At 44.3% G+C, this 12,035-nt stretch overlaps 1 protein-coding gene across 7 annotated transcripts in view; it reads right to left on the bottom strand.

Annotated features, from left to right (window-relative positions):
- The window catches only part of RBMS3 (RNA binding motif single stranded interacting protein 3), a 545,406-nt gene that overhangs the window by 206,684 nt on the left and 326,687 nt on the right, over positions 1-12,035 (bottom strand). The window lies entirely within an intron of this gene.

Here is a 12,035-nt window from a genome sequence, read left to right as displayed (position 1 = left end):
CCGCTAGGAGGGTACAAGAAGATACATCGGAACCCAGTTGTTTCCGATTAGCTACTTTAGAAATCCAGTTTCTGGGGGCACAGGAAAACAAGTTTGTTGTGCCCTGGAGAAATTAGGCCGCACCTTGCAAGTTGGCTAGAAGTTCGCTGCTAGTTGAAAGACTTGGTGATTGAGTATCATACCTCGTATCCTTCGCACCTGCTTGACTGTGGGATGTTCTAGGAAGCTGTAGAAGTGAGTGTTTGGGGAGCTCTCAGACAAGTAATAACCCACCGGTATCTATTAAGCTGTGAACGTTTATTCCTGTAATTATGGGTAATAACGGGTCACGCTGTGATAACGTGCATGTTAGGGAGGAAGCAAGCCGGCCAAAAGGATCGGCAGCTTTTATTATGTGCAGGAAGCACGGTGAACGCGCAGTTGTTTACCAAAATAAATGGAGAAAAATGACACAAGGCAGCAAGTTAGAATTTCCCAGTGTTGGTAGCTTCGATCCAGAAATCTTATCGGCAGTAAAAGATGAAATATGCCTACTCTCCAGTCGTAAGGAGAGAGTGAAGCATATAGATATTCTTAAATTGTGGCAGAAGGAAGGACAGGAACAATGGGGAATCAGAGGTCTGGCGATACCAGATGCAATCAGCCACAATAAAAATGCAACCGCTGCCACAATAGAATCAGCTCCCCCACCCCCATATGTGCCGAAGGGATTAATGACTCATAAGAAAGACATAAGTAATAATGTATCCGTTGCTAACTTGTACCCTGTCTTATCCCCTTACAAGGAAACCCGAGAGGAAAACGAGCAGCTGTTGGCACTGGCCGTCTCCCATGCAATTAACATGATTGAGGGAAAAGCTCAACCCGCTGTTGAGGCCCCAGCACAGGCGGAGGAGACGGCTGATGCCAACAGCGTAGTATTGGACTCAGGTAAGGATGCACTACACAGCACAGACACGGACGATTCCCAAGAAGGTCCCAGTAATGCGGATGTGGTACAAACATACCCTGTTCGCACACTGGAGGTTCCCTATGGTAAGGCAGACAGAGAGGGTGTGATACCTACCAGAAAGATGACCATGCTAAACCCATGGACACGGCTAGAGCTGCGGTCCATCATTTCAGATTTCCCTGATCCTAGGAAAGATCTGGCTCTGAGCCGGAAATTTGTAAGGGATTTGGGAAACTCTGATGAGCCCACCAACAAGGATTGGAGAATCATGTTGAGGGCCTGTCTCCCTGCCCACATAGACATCCCGAAATTCATTCAGGATAGTGGATTGAAAGTGGACAGGGAGATAAATGATGAGATCAACCAGGAAAATATACGCCTGATTAACTTACAATTGGGAGTATATTTTCCTGCGACAGTGAAATATAGCAGGATGTTTACCATCAAACAAAAGGATGGCGAATCTGCTGCTGATTATTTCACTAAGGCCTTACTGGAGGTATCAAAGTACACTGGTGTCTCCGAGCCTAAGGACGACCCCCACCTGAGGGAGATGATTGTCTCTGTGCTGGTGGAAGGGCTTAGGGAAAACCTGAGAGCCAGAGTCCAAACTTCTTTCCCAAATTGGCGTGGAATGACAGTGGATGCCCTACGGGAATCTGCTGTGGACCACGACCGCAACATTAAGAAACACAGGGAACTGCAAACTGACAAACTAATGATGGTTAGCATCCAAGCCCTTACTAATGCCCCAAACAAAGCTGCATACCAACGAAACACCAGGGACACAGGTAGAAAGCCAATTATTTGTTACAACTGCAATAGGGAAGGTCACTACTCAGCTCATTGTAGGTCAGGAAACCCCAGGAGTTATCAGACACATAAGCGAGAATGGGAATCTCACAAAGGTGAGACACGAAGATACCCAGCCCCTAGACAATGGGAGGAGACAGACAGGTCACGCAACATGCCTCCTCCCCATCTGATGGCTGACACTGTGCTAAGGGCAACCCAGGTCAGACAATAGGAAACAGGTCATACCTGTATCCTACAGCCAGTTAGATTAACTCAACACCTTAGAGAGGAACCTCAGGTGAAGGTTGATATAGCTGGAGTAAGGCAAACCTTTTTGGTTGATACAGGGGCGGCCAGATCTGTTCTCAACACTCCTCTTCACTTGGGTTTCACTGACAAATCAGTAGCAGCAATTGGGGTAACAGGAAAAATACAACATTACCCACTGACGAAACCAGCGGAGGTTACAATCGGGCCTTTGCATACCAAACATTCTTTCCTGTTGGCTGCAGTGGCCCCGACTAACCTCCTGGGTAGAGATTTACTATGCAAAATGGGATGTGTCATCTATTGCACCCCCGATGGGGTATTTCTGGACACTCCTAGAAATCTTACACAAGAAGTGCAAGATATGCTGGACAGTCCTCAGAGGCTAATGTTGTATTCCACTGTTGTAGAATCAAATCCATCTAGGGTAGCTGAAATTACAGCACAAATACCGAGTTCCCTTTGGACTAAAGATGGACAGGACGCTGGGCTGATGGCAAATGTAGCTCCAGTAGAAATCCGCTTAAAAGAAGGCAGGATAGCCCCAAAAATACCGCAGTTCCCTTTAAAACCTGAAGTTGAGCTAGGAGTATTCCCAGTGATCCAACGATTGCTCCAACAGGAAATCCTAGTTAGAACTTCCAGCACGGCCAATAGTCCCATCTTTCCTGTGAACAAGAGCGGGGGGAGGAACTACAGACTAGTGCAGGATTTAAGAGGGGTGAACAAAGTAGTTGATAGCCAATTCCCCGTAGTGCCAAACCCAGCTGTCATCCTAATGCAAATCCCACCTCACTGTACTCATTTCACAGTCATTGATTTGTGTTCAGCGTTCTTCTCCGTCCCTTTGCACCCTGACAGCCAGTATCTGTTCGCCTTTACCTACAGAGGAGTACAGTATACCTGGACACGACTTCCCCAGGGGTTCATAGACAGCCCCAGCATCTTCTCCCAGGCCTTGCATGATTGTTTACAATCCTTTCAACCCATGAGTGGTTCGATACTGATACAGTATGTCGATGACTTATTGTTGTGTTCTGGGTCACTGGAGTCATCAGTGGATGACACTAGACAACTACTGATGCATCTCTCAGAGACAGGACATAAAGTATCGAAGGATAAGCTGCAATTATGCCAGACCAGGGTTAAGTATCTGGGCCACTGCCTTACCCAAGGGCTGAGACACCTCACCGACGACAGAATCCAAGCGATTCAGAACATGGTACTGCCACAGACCCAGCATCAGATCCGTACGTTCCTAGGCATGTGTGGATACTGTCGCAATTGGATCCCAGGATTCTCTATTCTGGCATTGCCACTACAAGAGATGGTTTCCTCAACTAAGCCAGATCGGGTCTCTCATACTGAGGAATCTGAGCTGGCTTTCGAGGAACTAAAGGTGAGCCTAACAAAGGTCCCAGCACTGGGAATGCCAGATTATGGGAAACCCTTTGAACTGTACGGAACTGAATCAGGTGGGTGTGCGGCAGGAGTACTTGTACAAAAACATGGTGATGCCAACCGACCAATAGCGTACTACAGTGGCCAGCTAGACACAGTAGCACGCTCACTCCCAACTTGCTTACGAAGTGTGGCTGCAATAGCACAACTAGTAAGTAAGAGTGAGGACGTAGTGTTGGGACACGATTTAACTGTTCATGCTCCCCATGCTGTCTCTGCCCTCCTAAATTCTGCCCAAACACGTCATGTGTCCTCAGCACGGTTCACTAAGTGGGAACTGGCGCTGATGGCCCCAGTAAATATTACCATCAAAAGATGCAACACACTAAACCCAGCCACATTCCTTCCTCATGTGCCCTCCAAGGCACAAAGGGTGGAGGGTGATGGGAATGTTGCTGAAAATGGTAAAGCAGAGTTTAGTGAGGGTGAGGACAAACATGATTGCATGACCTACCTGAATCAGACCTTCACAGCACGTCCTGACATAAGCGACAGCCCATTAAGTGAGGTAGACATAACCTTATTCACAGATGGTAGCTGTCATAGACAGACGGAGACGGGAGAGCTGTGCACAGGCTACGCGGTAGTAGATGGAGAAGGTATTGTGGAAGCTGAACCCTTGGGACCACCTCACTCAGCACAAGTAGCGGAACTGGTGGCACTGACCAGAGCATGTGAACTGGCCCAGGGAAAAGCAGTTAACATATATACCGACTCCAGATATGCTTTCGGAGTAGTGCATGATTTTGGAGCCCTATGGCGCCTCCGAAATTTCATGACGGCGGCTGGCACACCAGTGGCGCATGCGACATACATTAGGAGACTTCTGGGAGCTATTCAGCTTCCAGACAGAGTGGCTGTTATCAAGTGCAAAGCTCATACATCAGAGAAGGACCCGGTGTCACTTGGTAACAGCCGCGCTGATGAGGCAGCGAAAAGGGCCGCATGCCCTGTAAATATTTTCACCCATCCTACCAACCTTTGTACACTGAACATGGTATCCACATCCAAACTGATAGACATGCAGAATTTGTGTTCCCCACAGGAAAGAGCAGTATGGAAGTCGAAGGGATGTGGCCAAGAGTCTACCGGACTTTGGAGAGATGGACACGGGAAACCAGTGGCCCCCAGGGCATACCTTCCTAGTCTAGCCGAGGCGGCCCATGGGCTGACACATCTTGGGAAGGAAGGTATGTGCAAGCTGGTAAAGGCCTACTGGTGTGCACCAGGGTTCGCTTCTCAAGCAGGTAGAGTGGCAATGTCATGCCTCACCTGTTTGAGGAAGAACGTTGGAAAAGCCATCCCAACAGAGCCATCCCACATCCCTCCTACAGAAGGCCCTTTCCAGGTAATACAAATCGACTTCATACAGTTACCACCCTGTAGAAATTTGAAATATGTATTAGTTTGTGTTGACATGTTTTCCAGCTGGGTGGAGGCTTTCCCCGCTGCCTCCAACACTGCTACCTTTACAGCAAAGAAAATATGTCAGGAGTTTGTCTGTAAATATGGTATCCCAAAGGTCATTGAGAGTGACAGAGGCACTCATTTCACAGGAGAGGTCTTCCAAATCATGTGTAAACTCCTGGGGATTAATAGTAAACTTCATACTCCATATCGTCCCCAGGCGAGCGCCAAAGTTGAGAGAATGAATGGTACTATTAAGAACAAATTGGGTAAAGTCATGGCTGAAACAGGGTTGTTATGGCCAGAGGCATTGCCTATTGTGCTGTATAGCATTAGGACCACTCCCAGGACTCCGCTCAACTTGTCCCCCTTCGAGATATTGTTTGGTCGGCAGCTACACATCATGATAGACCCACAGGATGATCTCAAATGTAATAATGAGTTAACTGTACAGTATATCCTAAAGCTAAACAAACAGCTAAGGAAACAACAAAAGCAGCTGAATTTACTGAACTCTGATATGCCTACCGAGAATTGTCATAATCTTAAACCAGGAGACTTTGTCATGATCCGAAATTTTTTACGCTCAGGTTGTTTGATAGACCATTGGGAAGGACCGTACCAAGTTTTGTTGACCAGCACTACATCAATTAAAGTCGCAGAGAGAGAGACTTGGATACATTCGTCCCACTGCAAGAAAGCCAGTAACCCAGAATCCCAGTGTGCAGAGAGCGAAAGAGAAGAAGTGTCGCTAGAAGCATTGTTTCGGGAACACTGAGAAGCAGCCAAGGTCGAGCAACCTGAGCGAACAAAGGTCCAAGAGCAGAGCAAAATAAAAGTCCCCTGGTAGAGATGATGGAAGGACTCCAAGCAACAGGTTCACAGTTATGCATATATTTCTTTGTTTTCTTTCTGTGTTCTTTTCTTCATCCCAAGATACTCGGTGGCTGCCACATTCTAGAGCGATCGGAGCGGAGTTCTGACAGTGTAATAATGGACCCAGATATGGGTGAGGTAGAATCCCTAAACCAGCTTGACACTTTGCCCATGACAGGAGAAGGTAAAAGGTATGAGGAAAACGTAGTTCAAGGGCTATGTGATGAGTTATTGTCTGGTGAGTACTGTGTCTGTAGATATTGTCAACCTAAAATGGAAGAAGAATGCATCCAGCGATGTCAGTCGACAAGTAAGGCAACTACAGGCCGACATCCTTTGAGTGATTACCACTCACTAGTGGGTAAGGTCTTAAACTAAACAGAATGCTGGGTGTGTTCACAAGTGTTACATAAAAGGAGTAGTGTAGGCCTAGTCCCATACCCGCTTAATATTTCAGAGATAAGCGTATTAAATAAGGGGAGGCCATTGGATAAGAGATACCTGTATACCAGGTCCCCTAGTCTTAGATTACACCCATACCAAGTGGATAAATCCCTGGTATGTATGAACTTCTCGAGTTCCAGAGCGATTGGTACTTGGGAAGTGACATGGCATAACCAGACAATAACTTACTCCCAGCGTCCAGATGGAGAGCCTATTGATAAAGAATTGTTGTTAAAGATCCGAACCAGTGGGAGACACTATAAATATGTTTACACGGTGAAGAAAAGTAAAATGATGGCCGGCAGAGTATCAGCCGGCTACTGCAATATGACCCTACAGCCAGAAACTTGTGAGGAACAAGTCAGGGAGCAGGGGACAGGAATGTTCTTATGGATAATGTGTGACAAGATCATGAAATACTCTGTCCCTTATTTTCTCCCTGACGACGTTTATTATATTTGTGGTAGGAGGGCGTACAAATGGCTCTCCATGAACTACGTTGGTATTTGTTATTTAGGCAGAGTATTACCTGAAGTGATGACCCTCACACATGATGAGATGGTGAGCATACACAGAGGTATACCTCCTCCTTACACTCATACCGATTATGACCAAATCCATAAAAGGGATTTAACAATCAGGAAAGAACCCCTAGCTTCTGAAATGATACACGAGTCGTTCGGTATCCAACTCCTCATTGCATTAGATATCACCCATACCGCCAGAGGAGTCATAAATTTTAAATATATACAAGCATTAGCCAGCTTGGTAGATAACATCACTGAGATTTATGATGACACTTTTAGATACACTGGGAAGGAGTTGCAAGCGTACAAAAGAGAACTAGTCCAACATCGGATGGTGTTGAACTATCTGACAGCTATGACAGGAAGATATTGTGTCACCCTCTCTACACAGTTTGGGGTGAAATGTTGTACATATATCACCAACAATACTGAAGACCCAGAAGAAATCATCGATCATCGGATGGATGAGATTCTTCAGCTTAAATGTGAATTTAGAAGGGAACATAATTTCAGCCTGGCAGAAATAGGTAACAAAGTTAGCGAATGGACCTCCTGGTTGAATCCAATGCACTGGTTCTCTGGTTTAGGAGAATGGGCGCAAGGGATTATAGCTAGCATAGGAAAACTCCTTCTCTGTATCGGTGGTGCCATCCTAGTCTTTGTGTTATTGTTCAAATGTTTAAAGGTGGTGACCCGGGGAAAAGCAAAACGTACCGAAATCATGAGTGTAAGAACGAGAGATACAGAGGAAGACCAGGGTTTGGTATATGACCCTAGAATCGAAACCACCTCCCTTTAAAGAAACCATATTTGTGAACGTGTATATGTTGTAACCTCCCTTGTTTTTATTTTTATCCCAAAATTGTACATTATCCTTCGTGACCCTGAGTAGATTGTTCGATAAATGCGGCCCATCGTTTATCCATGATCCTGGATCGGCCGAGAGCAGATGGTTTACTCCCCTAATATGTTTAATTCATGTATCCCAATTTCTCTGTTAGGATTATGAATTTCTGTATTGCTGTGTAAAATGTTTTGTATTGTAACAGTTTTATATTTACTGTTAAAGGGTGGACTGTGGAAGTCGAGTTGCACACACGCCATTTTAGGATAGTATGGCCGCCATTTTGGTTCGCAGAGTTGCGCAAATAAAGTTTCCATACCCGAGTATGTGTGACAAAGTGGACCAGAAGAGTAGCCATACTATCACACATAAATTCATAATAACATACTTACGCTAAATGAAATATAGTTAAAGGTTTAGAACGCCACACATAGCTTAGTTAGCCCTGCTGTCTGTATCATGTTTAGTACCGTTCCGTTCCGTTTCTTATGCGTAGTATTCCGGTCATTGCGAATATTTCGCAATATACACGGCCCGATAGTTATGGACATAAGCCATATTCCAGAGACAGTTTCTGTTGAAAGTATGTAACAAAGGAATCTAGATGAAACCGGTTCTTATCACTGCTGACGCCGAAACCATCAAACAAAGGACTCTTAAAGTTCACTCCCCTGGACCTAGCCAAACCAGGTGTATCATCTTACCCCCCAATCACAGCTGACCTGACATACGACCTCTGACCAATGAGAACGGCCTTTGACCTCCCCTTTCTGACCCTATAAGATAGGCGACCCAGAGCAGCCAAAGTCCTCTTCAGCACATCTACCTTTCCCTGACTTTCTACCGGGCTATAGTTCATCCCTGAACGATAGCGAGCTCTGACCGGACTGCGCTTCGCATATTTGATGAGACGGTAAACGGTTGCATTTAACGGTATTTATCCTTATTGTATTGTTGGCTGATTGTGTCTTGTATCTGTTTCCTTCCCCCTAGCAGAGCCTGATTATAGTATTTTATTGTTAGTCTATTGTATTACCTGTTAAACCTGTATTTTCTATTCCTGTAACCCCCTTTTGTCCATTAGGGACTTAAATACAACCTTTTTGCGGAGTTCTTATCTCCTTGCTTCTATACTGTGGTTTGTGTCTGTTATTCGCATTTTGCGATAAAGGTATATTACGGACACTGTCCTTAAAGGTATATTCGCAGATTAGAGACAAAGTACTGCGAAGGGATCTCTTATTAAGGTATCGGTTCTTGGTGTATAATATACAATAAAGGTACGCTACGCTGCGCTACGTTTTGTTCGCACGTAGTTAGGTATAAAAGGTACGTAGGTTGCGGACATAATACGTAACCTGCGCTTTTCACTTATTGTCTCTCTGGTCATATTTAATCGCCATTAACAGGTGAAATCAGGGAGATTGCTAAACTCTTCCGGGAGACAGGGAGATTTCTATTATTTCTGGGAGTCTCCTGCAGAATGCAGGAGGGTAGACAATAATACTGTAAATTAGACTTTTGCAGGCTATCTCTGTGAAATATCCTGCATTAGGCTATTAGTACACAGTACATGTTTCTGCATAATCTTATGAAAATGGTCTTGGTACAGTAAATAGACATGATGTAGAAATGTCCATATTATTTGTAAGTATAGCGACAAAAAAGTTCTAAGAGCCTCATAAGTATGGGCAGTACGGATGGTGTAATGGTTAGCATTACTGCCTCACATCAATGAGGTCATGGGTTCGATTCCCACCATGGCCCTAACTGTGCAGAGTTTGTATATTCTCCCATGCTTGCGTGGGTTTCCTCCGGGACTCTGGTTTCCTCCCACAAACCAAAAATATACAGATAAGTTATTTGGCTCCTTACAAAAATTAACCTTAGAATGTCTGTGTGTGTGTGTACATGTGGTAGGGAATATAGAATTTAAGCACCACTGGGCAGGGCCGGTGTAAGGCTTCTCGGCACCCTAGGCAAAACTTTAACCAACCACCCCCCCCCCCATACTGCCACCAATACCCACTTTCCAACCCCTTAAGGCATACCTTCCTAACATTCTGGAATGGCAGGGAGGCTACAAAATTGTGAGGTCCTCCCAGTCCCCCTGCTTTTCCTGGAGGCCCTCCGCACCCTCTCCTTTGCCACCCACAACAGAGTACAAGGAGGAGGGGACAGCAAAGTAGGAAAGTATGCCTCAAGGGAAGCTATTGGGGTGAGGTGGTTCCACAGCAGCCACATGCATTAAGTCCAACAAGGATTCTCGTAGGCATTCTTAATTTTTTGATAGGCAGACTTGGCGGCACCCCCCTAGATCCCGGCACCCTAAGCAGCTGCCTAAAGCTGCCTAATAGCAGAGCCGGCCCTGCCTCTGGAGCAGTGAATGTTCAACTATACTCTGTAAAGCGCTAGAGAATATGTATGCACTATATAAGAAACTGTTAATAAATAAGTATTTGCACCTCTGCACTGTAGTAAAGGGACATACAGTATGATGAGCAGTTCAGTGCAGGCGTCTAATGCTCTCATCTAAACTGTTATGTGCAATATAATCATTACTGCAGCTATTTTCATCTCACCTATAGTTCCTTTCTCTGTTTATCTGAGAATAAAAATCCAGAACTGAACCCCACGCTCCTGCCTCTTCTAGCTCAATAACTGAAATAGCCTGTTTAAAACAATGATAAAAACAGTTGATAAAAACAGTTAAACAGCATTGAGATGAAGTACGCAAGCATAAACCTGTCCAAGTACAGCTCTCAATCCACAAACACTAGCATTCACTTTAGGCTACAAGTATAGATCACAGCATCCCTCCTCCACACACACATATATGCGAATCCCATCCACTCACAAGGCTGTTTCACATATCATTTGCATGATGAGATTCATTTTCTCCTACCTTAATAAAGCAAACAAGTAATAATTTGTTTCATGGTAATATGAATAAGGTAGTTTAATTTTACCTCTAAATCAAATCTGAAAGCGGGTAATAGCTGCGACCAAAATCACTTGCAGATGATGGACCTGGAGAGGTGTATTTTTAATTAGTTTTGAAAGCTGACAAAGCTTAAAAATCAAAAGCCTGCTCCTCTGCTGATTCTGCAGGAATACACTTGGAATCTGTTAATACCAGCACATCTAAACATCACTGAAAATATGTCTTTCGTAGCTCGAAGCTAGGTATTTTCCATGTTAGGGGTCTCTCCTAATGCCCAAAAGGTTAAACCTTCAAATTGTGATAAATAAACGTGGCGTATTATTAAGGCATAGCCCGGGAAAGGATGTATAGTCATACTGAAATACAATAATGGAACATTTCCCAACACATCATTTACTACGAGATTACTGCAAATGGATAAAATGTTTCTGTATTTGGCTCACAGTCTAATTACATGTTCCGAAGCCTTGGCTCGGCAGCATAAGCAAATTCTTCCAAGCAAAGCTATTTGATAAACATATAGCAAATAAATTAAACCTACAGGAGAGGCGATGTGCACAGTGCCCATCTAATTATAGATCCATGCGGTAGATTATAAACTGAGCATACTATAAAGTGTACTGCAACTAGTAAGACTGATACGCTGAGAGGAGATGTTTTATTGCCAATAAAAGAACTGACTGAGCATTGCTTTGATTTTGGTGAATGGCTTAAATGTGAACCGTAGGAAGTTCTCTCTTACTGAATTATTTGGTTAAGGGAAATTGCAAAAAAAAAAATGTTTTATGGTACAATTTATAAAAACACATTTTATAAAAACAATAAAATTATATAATATTATATACAGTGGAGAGGAGAGCCCCTGCCGACACCCAGATCCTGACAAATGCACAATGGAGGTGACAGGCATCAGGCTGTCACATGCACTGGCGCAGAACAACAGCTTATCTGGACTGCATCAGCTGCAGTCCATAGAATCTGGATAGGGCTGATGATTAGACATTGAGTAGTTTCCTTCTGGAAGTACACTCTCTGCTTATTGCAACCCAGAATGGCTGTCCCAGAAGAAGGAAACACCTCCTAATGGTACTGTCTGTCCTGCAAGTGACTGGCAGACACTGTAAGATTCCAATGGGAAGCCACTGCCATTCACAATGAAGTCAGTGAACTCAAATCCACAGTCCAGTAAGAATAGGGCACTCACAATCAGCAGTAAATAATTTCCTTTTTATTGCTTCATATCACAAAGCATGAATAAGCCAACGTTTCGGACCTCACTGGGCCCTTAATCATGGCGTCTGAATCCCACAAAAAAAAAAAAATATATATATATACTCATGGAATATAACATATCTTAAACAAAACAAGCCATTTAGAAGTACAGTATAACCAGTGTATAGGTACATTCAGTAGGATTTTTGGTCAGTACATCATCCCCACAGCTGTTTTGACAAACCATCTTTTTCAAGGGACTCTAGGTTGTCATCCCTTCCAAAAGAGCTCCTGGGGGGGGGGAAA

The sequence above is a fragment of the Crinia signifera genome, chromosome 5, assembly GCF_055691185.1.
Source record: "Crinia signifera chromosome 5, ASM5569118v1, whole genome shotgun sequence".
Taxonomy (NCBI): Eukaryota; Metazoa; Chordata; class Amphibia; order Anura; family Myobatrachidae; genus Crinia; species Crinia signifera.
Note: the sequence above shows the minus strand (reverse complement) of the source record. Positions and strands in the feature narration are given on the sequence as shown.